Source organism: Cucurbita moschata, unplaced genomic scaffold (assembly GCF_002738365.1).
Source record: "Cucurbita moschata cultivar Rifu unplaced genomic scaffold, Cmos_1.0 Cmo_Scf00003, whole genome shotgun sequence".
In the NCBI taxonomy this organism is placed as follows: domain Eukaryota; kingdom Viridiplantae; phylum Streptophyta; class Magnoliopsida; order Cucurbitales; family Cucurbitaceae; genus Cucurbita; species Cucurbita moschata.
In genome coordinates, this window is record NW_019268519.1 from 4,624,849 (window position 1) to 4,636,315 (window position 11,467).

Below are 11,467 nucleotides of genomic sequence, written 5' to 3' on the forward strand. Positions count from 1 at the left end.
TTAGCTATATGAATTAATGACAGTTGCAATATTAGAAAAAAACTATATTTTCCAATTTGTAAATATAAAATATATAACTTTTTCCTTATTATTTTCTAATTTTATCTTAATTGTGTATCAACATATATATCAATAATATATTTAGAATACTTTATATTTATATTTGGTCATTTAAATACAAAATATAAAATGTAGACGTCATATAATTGATATACTAAATTATACCACTAATATACCAAATCTATTTTCAATATGCTTGTGATACACCATTAAAAGTAAAATTCAAAAAAAAAAAAACATAAAAAATAGATTTTATTATATATATTTTTTTTTTATGTTTTTTTTTTCCTACCTATTATGGTTCTCTTAATTGAATACGACCAATAGTTAACTGGAAACTCATTTTGACTTTGAATTCTTATTTTCTATTTCTCATATTCGATTTTTGAAACATCAAAACGTTTAGTAATTGTTCAATATACATGCTCGAGTTGTAGCATGAGGTTACCATTGATAAAAAAAAAAAAATAATAAATAAAAAATTGAAATACACACGAAGAACATTAATCATAAAGCAAATGTATACACTCAATAAATCATAAATTTTTGAGATAATAAAAAATAATTTAAAATCGAACTACATATAAAACTTTAAAATAAAAGGAAAAACTTACTTTTTAAAAAAGAAACGAGATTAAGGTTTAATTGTGTTTAGCAACTCGAAAATAGTTCACAACTCAACCTAAGCCCTACTTTCTATTTTCAAGGATTTAGTTGTCGGGTTGTTTTTTTAAAATTTAAATATAAACATATACAAGTCATAATGTATCACTTTCTGGTGTGAAAATGCTCACCCCTGTCTTTAGACGAGAAAGCCCAACGATCCATTTATAAGAAAGGCTACAACCCATTGTTATTCTTTTGACAATGAACCACTCTGGTACAACAAGCTAAAGGGACCTCTACGCTTTGTCCTCGGTGCGTAGGGCTGATCCCCGTGTGCTAGAGGGAAGATCGGAAAGTTTGTGTTAAGTAGAAAGAAAGTAGATTTTTGTCTTGTTTAGGCATTTGGTGTCCTTTCGGCCGGCCTGCTTAACGACAGCACTACACATTAGTTACAAATGTGAAAGGGTTGAGTTGTAACTGTATTTTCGTGTTGACACTACCAAAAAAAAAAAAATGTCAATTTAGGAACATCTTTGGTTTACTTATTTATTTTTTCATTAAAAATAGAATTATTAATTAGTTTTCAGGAATGACGCTGTTATTCGTATTAATTTTTTTTATAATTTTCCAAGAACCGTTGCTTGAGCTGATATATTGGTCCGAGCAGCACAAGGTTTTGGCCCAGTAGAGAGCCGTTGGTCTTGCTGATGCCATTCACACAGTAGAGAGCCGTTGGCCAACGAACTTGGTTGATATTCCTTGCATTGCATTGCAATGCACATTCACAGATTCACTTCTCCAAATTCACACAGAAGAAGAAGAATGAGACGTCCAATTCGCCATACCAGAAGTGTTGAAGCTCCCCGGATTTCTGCATTACTTCCTTGATCTCTAAATCTATCTCACAATTACTGTAGAAGCTCTGTGATTCTAGTTTTTGAAAGTGATCGCACTCTTGAACTCGCTGAGCGGCCATATCTGAATTACGCCTTCCCAAACATGGAGTCTCCGCAAGGTGGATCCGATAGGGATAAACCGCCGGACTCTTCCTCGTCCTCTTCTCCCGTCTCCGTCGTTTCCAGTTTCTGGAAAGGTAATAGTCTAATTGTAAATCGGGTTCTCTCTCAATTCTTGCGCTTATTGGTGGGTTTGGACTTCATTATTAACTAGCTTAAGAAAATTACGTGTTCTATGTTATGTTCTGATTCACAGCAGGGGCATTCAATTTCTATGCGTTAGTTTGAATTTTGAGCTCAATTTTATTTAAGAAGACTAGAATTTTTATACTGAGAGGTTCTTGTCCATTGGAGAAAGGTAGTATGTTGCAATGCGAATCGTTGAGTTAAATGGTACTAACGAATATCAAAGGCATTTTGTGCCTTTGGATATGAAGTTCCAATAAGACTATCAATTGCTGTCTGTTTGATTTAAGACTGCCTTGAAAAATTTACCCTCTTCTAACACAAAATGGTCACTGGTTTCCTATTTGCAGAGTTTGATTTAGAGGAGGAGAAAAGTGCATTGGATGAACAAGGACTTAGGATAGCTGAAAACCAAGAAAATAGCCAGAAAAATCGTCGGAAGCTTGCTGAAAGTACAAGAGGTTGTTGCTCATGTCCCCTTCTGTTATTCTTACTATTTTTCCTCTGAAAATATCTTTGCTACAGTTTTAAAATGATTTTAACAGAGAACTCTGACAGATTTCAAGAAGGCTTCACCAGTGGATAAATTGAACTTGTTTAATTCTCTACTTAAAAATTACCAAGAGGAAGTTGACAATCTCACGAAGAGGGCAAAATTTGGAGAAAATTCTTTTCTTAACATCTATCAGAAACTTTATGAGGCTCCTGATCCTTATCCTGCTCTTGCTTCAATTGGTGTAAGTGCCAAATACATTCACATGGGTGTTGCATTTAAGCAGCATCAGTGATTTGAACTTGTGAACATTTTTCTTCTTCATTATACTTTAATGCTACTTAATAGTATGGAACCTCTTTGAAAATATTTTTGTTGTACAATCAGATGTGAGCCTTCAAATTTGGTAGGGTGTGAAATATATTATGACAAAAGAAAAAAAGGAAGAAATATCGAAGTACTAGGATGAACAATGTGGAATGTTTCAGAAAAGTTTCTCCATGTTCTGTATTCACTAATCCATAAATATATACTGAACTTATGAACGATCACGTGAAGTCTGAATTCACTGTCTTCTTGCGTCTCAATGGGGTAATGGAAATGAAGAACCATATTGATATGTTTTGTATTAAACCCTGTTGCTTTATGCTATTAGTCATCTTTTAAAGATTTTGCTGCACAACGTTCTCTTTGCAGGAACAAGATTTGAAATTGTCTGAATTAGAATCTAAGAACAAGAAAATGAAAGTTGAGCTTGAGGAGTTTAGAACTGAAGCAACACATTTAAAGAATCAGCAGGCCACAATTAGAAAACTTGGAAGAGCGCAATCGGCAATTGGAGCAACAGGTTACATTTTTTTTTTTGTATGCTGTGATGAATGATGATAATAGTACATTGACATTTTTCCATATAACTAAATGATACGATAACACTATGGAATGGATTGAATATTCTCTCATCAATTTCCAAACCACAACACCTTCAAATCAATTTTGACCAACCGAAGGTTTAGGTTTAGACACAATTCCATTGTTGGACACTTTGAGCTTGGTGGAGGTCCCTTGGTTCATGTCACTAATACTGCTAGTCAGTCTTGAGAGAGTAATATTCTAGTAGTAAACCTTCCACCTGGTATTCTTCATATTGAAAACGGAATTAGCAGAACAACCAAGCCGATTCATGCAGTAAAAAATATATTAAGAAATTGAATAGGACTAGCACATTCAAATTATACAAACAAATCTTGATTTTAGAGAATTAAAATTGGTCACTGGAAAAATTAGGTAGTTAATCATTACACTCTTCCTCGTTTCATCTGTTAATCTTATTTTAGTTGTCTAGATGGAGGAGAAAATTAAGGAAATTGTGGATATCAAGCAACGCAGTCTGGCAGAAGAAAACCAGAAGGCATTAGATGCAATAAAAGAAAGGTACCTTTCCTGTAGGGTTAATGGAATTGAACAAGTGTATATATGAGATATTTAGAATGTAAATGGCAATATCGATTAGATATGATGAAATAGTTTTGTGGGGATACATAGATTTTCTTCTTAAACTCAAATAGAAAATTCTATCAAATTAAAATGTTCTTAGTTTTGTTAGTATCTAATAAAGGAAAAGCTTCTATGATTCCCTCTTGTCACAATGGAGCAGATTTATTTTTATTCTTACTATTATTGCAATTATTCTATGATAGGACATTATTTTGTATCGATATCATACATCGAGAATTGATTTCTTTTTCCCATTTAGGAAAAAAAAAAAAAAAGAAGAAGAAGAAGAAGAAGGAAATTTCTATGATTGTTCGTACTTTCTAAATTTTGTACCGAGCCAATATCAAACTAAACTATCTTCCATATTGATATTGATGTTAAAAATTGAAGCAAAGAATACTGAGTATAGATCCTTAATAATTTAATATTTTCTTCATTTTTGGGTCATATGTGGAAAAATAATCTCAAGTTACATTGGGTTTTTTTATGGTAGTGCCTCGTTCTCAGTCATTGATGGTAAACTTTCTTTTTTAAACCTTACCTTGTATTAAACTGTGATTTTTTTTTAATAATGTTTAGGGAGAGATTGTTACAAGATCAACTAAGACGTGAACAAGAAAGTGTTTCAAAAAAAGCTACATGAACGTGCCCAGAGTCAATTGTTTGAACTTCGTGCTCAATCAGGTGAATGTGCATGTTTGTAGTATATGGTTTAGATTGCATATTTAACCAAAAACACTGGCAATCTCTTAAATAAAGTTCTCATCTCTTATACTTTCCTTCAGCTTTGTTTTGTAATATTAAGACTTTGATGTATTAATTTATTTTGTATTATTTATTTTATGTCTTACTGCATTTAAGTTGCATTTCGCGAAAGGTAATTGATATGAGGTTGAAAGATCAAATCCCCATATCCTACCTTTGTTGAATTAAACTTGTACTTAGGCTCTAAAAAACCATTGCACCTCAGTGTCCATCGACTGAAGATATTAATTATTACTCCATTGATATTTTAAAACGATGAGAGGGCGGCAAAACAGTCGGAGGTCACTCTCTTAATGGATGAAGTTGAGAGGGCTCAAACATGGTTTCTTAGCCTCGAAAGGGAAAAGGTTTTCTTTCTCTACATTCTCCATCTAAAGGATTTATTATCAGTAATTCTGTTAGAGAAAAAAGTTTTTCATATTAATTATCATTTATCAACAAGTCTTTCCATTAGATTCCATATTTCCCTTTTTTGTAGGAAAGGGAAGACGGCTACAAGTTTTTAGTAAACTTGATTTTGCATTAGTGTATGAAGGAACAATGTGTAAAAACTGTGCCTAAGTTTCTTCAAGAATTTGCACGTGTATGGTTTTTTTTAACTTCTTGTTTCTCCCTTTTGTGGTGGTGGTGGGGGCACTCAGCACGTAGAACAAGATATTTCACGATTGAACCATCAAATAGCACCCGTCAAATGAACAAACTACTATATAGCTTAGCTTCTACTTGCTGATTTGTTCTTTGGACAATGTGAGAGGGTGGATGCAGGAGGAGAGTTATCTCGAGGGTTTAATACATATTGATTTTTGATATTTACGTGTCACAATGCTGCCTCCATGTTTGATACTTTTTATTTTTGCATGGAATACCCAGAGACTTCTGCGCTCCCAGTTACAGTCAGCAAATGACGACACTGGCAATAAGAAAAGGTGAAGTATTACTACTATAGCATCTGTACATTAATATGTTGATGAAAGATTTCTCGATGTTTTCTTCACGCTGTTTATTATTATTTTTTCTGCACAGGAACCACCTTATATATTTTAAATGTTCTTTTTGTTGATATTCAATGTCTTGATTTCAATTAAACTAATTTACTTCCCTTGTTGATTCCAAATCCTCAAAAATCTACAGGAGCTACTTTTCGCTGGCTTTTGGGCACAATCTTTTTGCTGTGCTTTTAGTACTGTTTATTAAATCAAAATCCTCAAAGATGAAACCAAAACGCACTATCCACTCTCCTATGATACCAAAAATTGAAAGAAAATTGTAGGATAGTTAGAAGTGGATTGTATCTTTTCAGTGATTCACTATTCTTCTTTTATTCATGGGTCTGAATTATTATTTAAATAAAAAATATAATAGACTCCAGAACATCACTTGGAAGTGAACATTATTCGAAGTCTTCATATGAGCTATTTACTGATATGTATATAGGAAATGAAAAGGGCATTATATCCTAGAGAATAAAAGGAAGCATAGTCAGATGAGACATCAACTTGTACGAAGGCAAAGGAGTTTGCCATGCCAGCGAGTACTCCACTTGGCATTGATAAAACGAAGTATTACAATTGTAAAAGAACTTATTTAAGTTACACCCAGAAGAACTGAGAAGTCTGGTGAATCTTAAACTTCCTCCAAGCCCCTAGAATTATCTTCAAAGTCCTATGAATTCTCTCTATCCAAACAAACAAAATTAGTGACTGCTTATTTTAGCCATTGGATTTGAAGGGGTGATAGCACACAATATTTGCATTAAAAACTGATTGATGAACCCGGCTGAGACTAAACAAATAAAGCAGTTATTCCCTAGGCACAAAAGGAACCATAAGTGAAGGGATGCTTCTGAAGTTTGTGGCTTTCGATGCACAGAAATCACTAATTGGAGTTTTTTTTTTTTTTTATTATTTCTTGACAACTTATTAGCGCATCGGTTATAGTAAAACTCTATCTTCATTACCTACTGTATAAACCAATGCAGCACAGAATGATATGCTTTCCCTTTAGGCTAATACATATTTTAAAAAGAAATATGGCTCTTATCCAATTTAACAATAACAATACTTCGATGAAGGCAGTATGTGTTAGTCTGAAAAATTACTCTCTTCTGGTTCATGTTGACTGGATAGATATCCTATAATCTATTCTGTTTAGATTATTCTGAAACAATCCTGTACATTTATTTTTTGTTTGCTACAACGTTTCTTTCCAAGAAGTATGCAGTCCTAAATATAGTGTATTCTAACAGTATTTCTGATTATTTGACCTGTTATAATTTTTTCAAAAAGAACAGAGTAATTCCTTGGTAAACATGGAACTGCACGAAATTGAGACAACTTTATCAAGTGAACGAGAACAACATATTATTGAGATCAAGAATCTGAATGCCTTGATAAATGAAAAGGTCAGTATCAATCTCAATTCTACTTCAACAATAAGCAGTTAACATCTAATGGATTAAGATGAGATAAATTCTCTTTGCATTCATATGGACAAAGTTGCTTACTTAAAATTGTCACCAAGTCTATGTTATCAATCACCAGGTCCAATGCACTATTTTACTTTGAATATGCCAATGACCAATTAGCCTCAACATTACAACTTTCATTGTTTGTAAGCCAGGAAGCTGCTATTGATGAGATGAAGAGAGAGCTTCAAGCGAGACCAACAGAAAAAATGGTTGATGATCTGCGAAAAAAGTGAAGATTTTGCAAGTAACTTATCTAGCTTTTTTATGATAGAAATATTATCTACCTTACTCTCTCGAAATTCTAAATTGTCTGTGGCACATAGTTTAGGTATGAAGGAATGAATTATATTTTATTTCATAGTGTAGCGAGGTTCCTCTGCACTTTGATTTTGTAGTGAGGTTCCTCTGCACTTTGATTCTTTGTCCCCTCAAGGACTTGCTCATTACGCAGTGCCAGTTGGATTGATTCTTCTGATGGCCATTTTTCTGGTGGTTCATTCGTTTCTCTAGTGGTCTATTCAATCATAAATGTGTTGTGAATTATGTGCGATAGTTCCTCAACAATTTGTTCTCTCTCTCACTCTCACTTTAGATGGAGAACTTATTTATCTGTGTGAGGGCATGTTATATTTTCATCTCTTAATTCAGAAATCCCCTTTTTCTCTGTTTATAAAAAATATTGTTTTGTTGAATCTTACTTTTCGCATAGCTCATGTATAAAGTGCTTTTGATTATAGAGAACACAATTGTTCCATATAAAACATGATATGTTGTAATAATTTCAGTCAAACTATTGTTGCTAAATGTTTGAATGTCATTGCATCTTTCCGATCTTTAACATAATAATATAAAAGATTTGTATGATCACATGAGTCCTACAATCATGAATATTATATTTTTTAAGTCATCTTAAAAAATTGTTCAGGTTTTATGCCACCAAAGTCTTCCTCTGATGAATTTGCTTGGCTTGGTAACATGTGTAGTGTATTCCTTCATCTGTGAATAACTTTACATGCATACCCAGGCTGTAGGTTATAATTCAATTGAGGCTGAAGATTGGGAGGTTGCCACCAGTGGGGAAAGAGATGAGCAAAATGGAATCTCTTCTTCTTGATAAGAACCGAAAAATGGAACATGAGCTTACACAGTATAAGGTAAAATGCCTATATTTCATGGCTATTTGATATTTTCTCTCGTTTTACATGTTCAAATGGGTGTGGACATATGGCATGACCTGCTGGCAGGAACATTCTTGAAAGCTGGTCCTGTATATTTTTTTTTTTAAAAATCATTGGTAGGTAGAAAGAAACGATTTCTCTCATATTTTTTCATGTGATTCTTATGTCTTTTCTAGGTTAAACTTTCAGAAAAAACATCTTTGTTGGATACAGCTGAAAGCAAGAGAGCTGAACTCACAGAAAAGGTTGCTGAACAACAGAAGTTGATTCAAAAGTTGGAAGAAGACATATTAAAGGTTCCGATCTTTGGCTAGCAGAAATTTCTACTATGGTTCATATTTCTGTTTTTAATATATTATAGTTTTCAAAATGATGTATCTATTTGGAAACATCTATAGTGAGCAGGGATGTAACATTTCTTTTCAAAATGATAAATAATCCCATGTCCAAATTTGTTTTCTTACCACAAAAGAGGATGTTCTTTATTTGGGTCAAGAAAGTTGAATTTGATTTATCCGAAAGAAATATAAGTTAAGCATATGTGTAAGTGGTTATTTGCCTATATACTGCTGACAGCCAGTTTAAATAGCATCTGCATGCACGTGTATTGTTTTGAAATTTGATAATCCTTCAGAGCTATGATTGTCAACTTTTAATGGTGTTTCTTTTAAAGCAGGGGTATAACTCCAAGGACCAAAAGGGCAGTTTATTTGATGACTGGAATCTTTCTGAGGCAAGGAGTGAGCTTTCTAGAGGTATTCTTTATCTTTCTTCATCCTCTTGCGGTCTTTGAAATCCAATGCTTTAACTAATGGTATGTCACACCAGAATGTAACTCGTGGTTTCATTTTCTTCTATTTAGAAGTTGCAAGTTGCAATATTGACCTCGTCTGTACTTTGCAGTCAACAAAATGATTTTTTTTTTAGCAAACTGGGGGTCGTTCCTTCCATTTCCCATTTCTTTTTTCTAATAAAAATTAAAGAATAAGAAACCAGAACGAAAAAAGAAAGCACAAGAAGCGGAAAATTAAAAACAGAATGAAATGGTTATTGATTTTCTTTTAATTTGAAACCGAAACCATTTCATTGAAATGTAAAATTAGATCACAAATGAAAATATATCAGTGAATAAGAGCCTAATTAGGCCCAAGGTTTCCAAGATGTTCTCAAAATTGAATATAGTTTCAGTCCCTTTCTGCGGTCCTTATAAGAGCTTAGTTACTGTTTGAGGATGTCTAAAACTTACTCCTCGACCCTCATGTATGCATTCTTTGTGCAAAGCAAGTGAAGACCTTGATCACATTTTACTAGTTGCATTGACGAGCATTATTGGTCCTAGCAAACTATCCCAGTTTGCCCTATTGTTGATAACTAAATTCCACTTGTTACTTTGCCACGCATGATGAATATGTTAGGTTCCCAATTTATGTTGAGGGGTAGATTAGAAAATTCACCCTCTCCGTAGATGTTAGTTTGATATATATATGTATATATGTTTTGGGCTCTGGATTAACTGGTAATTGATTATTTTGTGGGATTGTTGTTTGGGAGGCAAGCAACCTGTCTCCTCGAAGTGGCAGTAGACCCCTGCGTTGTGAACTTTCTTGTTTTGACGTAATACATTTATCTATCGATCAAGCACTGTAAGAGGATGCTATATAAGGTATCTCCTTACTGTACTTGATCTGGTATCCCCCAAAAACAGTTGTGAACTTTATAGAACTCTAATATCTTGGTTAGGGTTAGGCCAACAGAAAAGAGAAATGACTGAAAACAAAAAAGTGCTTTATCTGGTATATTAGATTACTTTGCATGTCCATATTTGTCTATGTTTACTGACGAATATGTGATGTTGGCTATTATTGTCATATCTTGACTATATTATATTGTTCAAGTTATATAATTTTCTCCTTTTCAATTGGTAGTCCTAATGTGTATGGCCATTTGCATGTCAGAATGTAGATCGAAAACATTTCCCATTGGATCAAGATCAAAGCTCAATGCTAAAAGTAATTTGTAGTCAGAGGGACCGTTTTAGGACACGCTTACATGAGGCAGAAGAGGTGTGCTTCGTTTGTGTTTATTGGCAATGTATATTTTATTTTATTAGGATTAGACATTTCTTTTAGTTGAGATGACATATCCTGCAATATAATATTTCTACTGATACATTAGGAATTAAGACAATTGAAGGAGAAGGTAGGACAGCTTACAGTTGAGCTCGAAAAGACAAAAGCTGATAACGTCAAATTGTATGGAAAGATTCGTTATGTCCAGTATTACAATCATGAAAAAGTAGTGTCCAGGGGATCGAAGAAGGTACTCAAGTTTGTCATCTTTTAAAACAGGGCTTCATTTGCTCCTACCCTGTCGCTTTTTATTTGTTTGCTTCTTTCAATAACTTCAATTATGTACTTCAGCATGGAGAGGATCTCGAAAGTGGTTCCATGTCCGATGTTGAATTCAAGTATAAGAAAATATATGAGGATGATACCAGAAAGGTTTTCCCCCTCGAAACTCGTATTGTAGTGTTGAAATTTAGATACTATTCATCATTTCCTCTAGGTCAGGCATACATTGCATTTGGACAATTCTCTCTGTCCTTCAAACAAGCATATATAAACATACCATTTCACTTTTTTAATTAGATAGGGCACATTGTTGCACTAATCATGTTTGTTGTTACATATATAAACATACCAAAACCAAGCTCGTTATATTCATTTTTAAAGGTCTAGCCTACGGCTAATTATTTTATGTTCTTCATCCTTTATTAGTATTACTATCTCTCTCTTTTTTTTTTTTCTTGTACGTTTCAAATCACATAACGAGCTTGGTTTTGGTTATTTTAGGAAAGGGATCAGAGGTACAAAGAGTTGGGTTTCAGAGACAGGATCACACTCAGCAGTGGACGATTTCTTCTTGGGAACAAGTATGACTCCACATTTGCTCTCTGATTTTTATAATTCATCCTTCTTTTTAACAATGTGAAGTGCAATAAGCAGCCTAAATATTTTTAGTCTTATTAAACCACTCTTTTTCATGCACTATAGTCTTGAACCCATGTCACTTCCCTTTGAACCACGGTGGGGAGAAGAGATGGCATTCTTAAATTTTTTGGATGGTTAGAAGTGTCTTCTTTAAAACTAGAATGTTGGTAACTAAAAAAGGAAAATTTATTTGAAAAACATTTTTTAATAAATGCTTGGGAAGTCATTCAAAAAGTTGTAGGGTCGTTTAGATATGGTGCAACCAACCATAC

At 33.4% G+C, this 11,467-nt stretch overlaps 1 pseudogene; it reads left to right on the forward strand.

The window, feature by feature from the left end:
- The first annotated feature begins 1,385 nt into the window (after positions 1-1,385).
- Positions 1,386-10,853, forward strand: LOC111434268 (annotated as a pseudogene).
- The last annotated feature ends 614 nt before the right edge of the window (positions 10,854-11,467 follow it).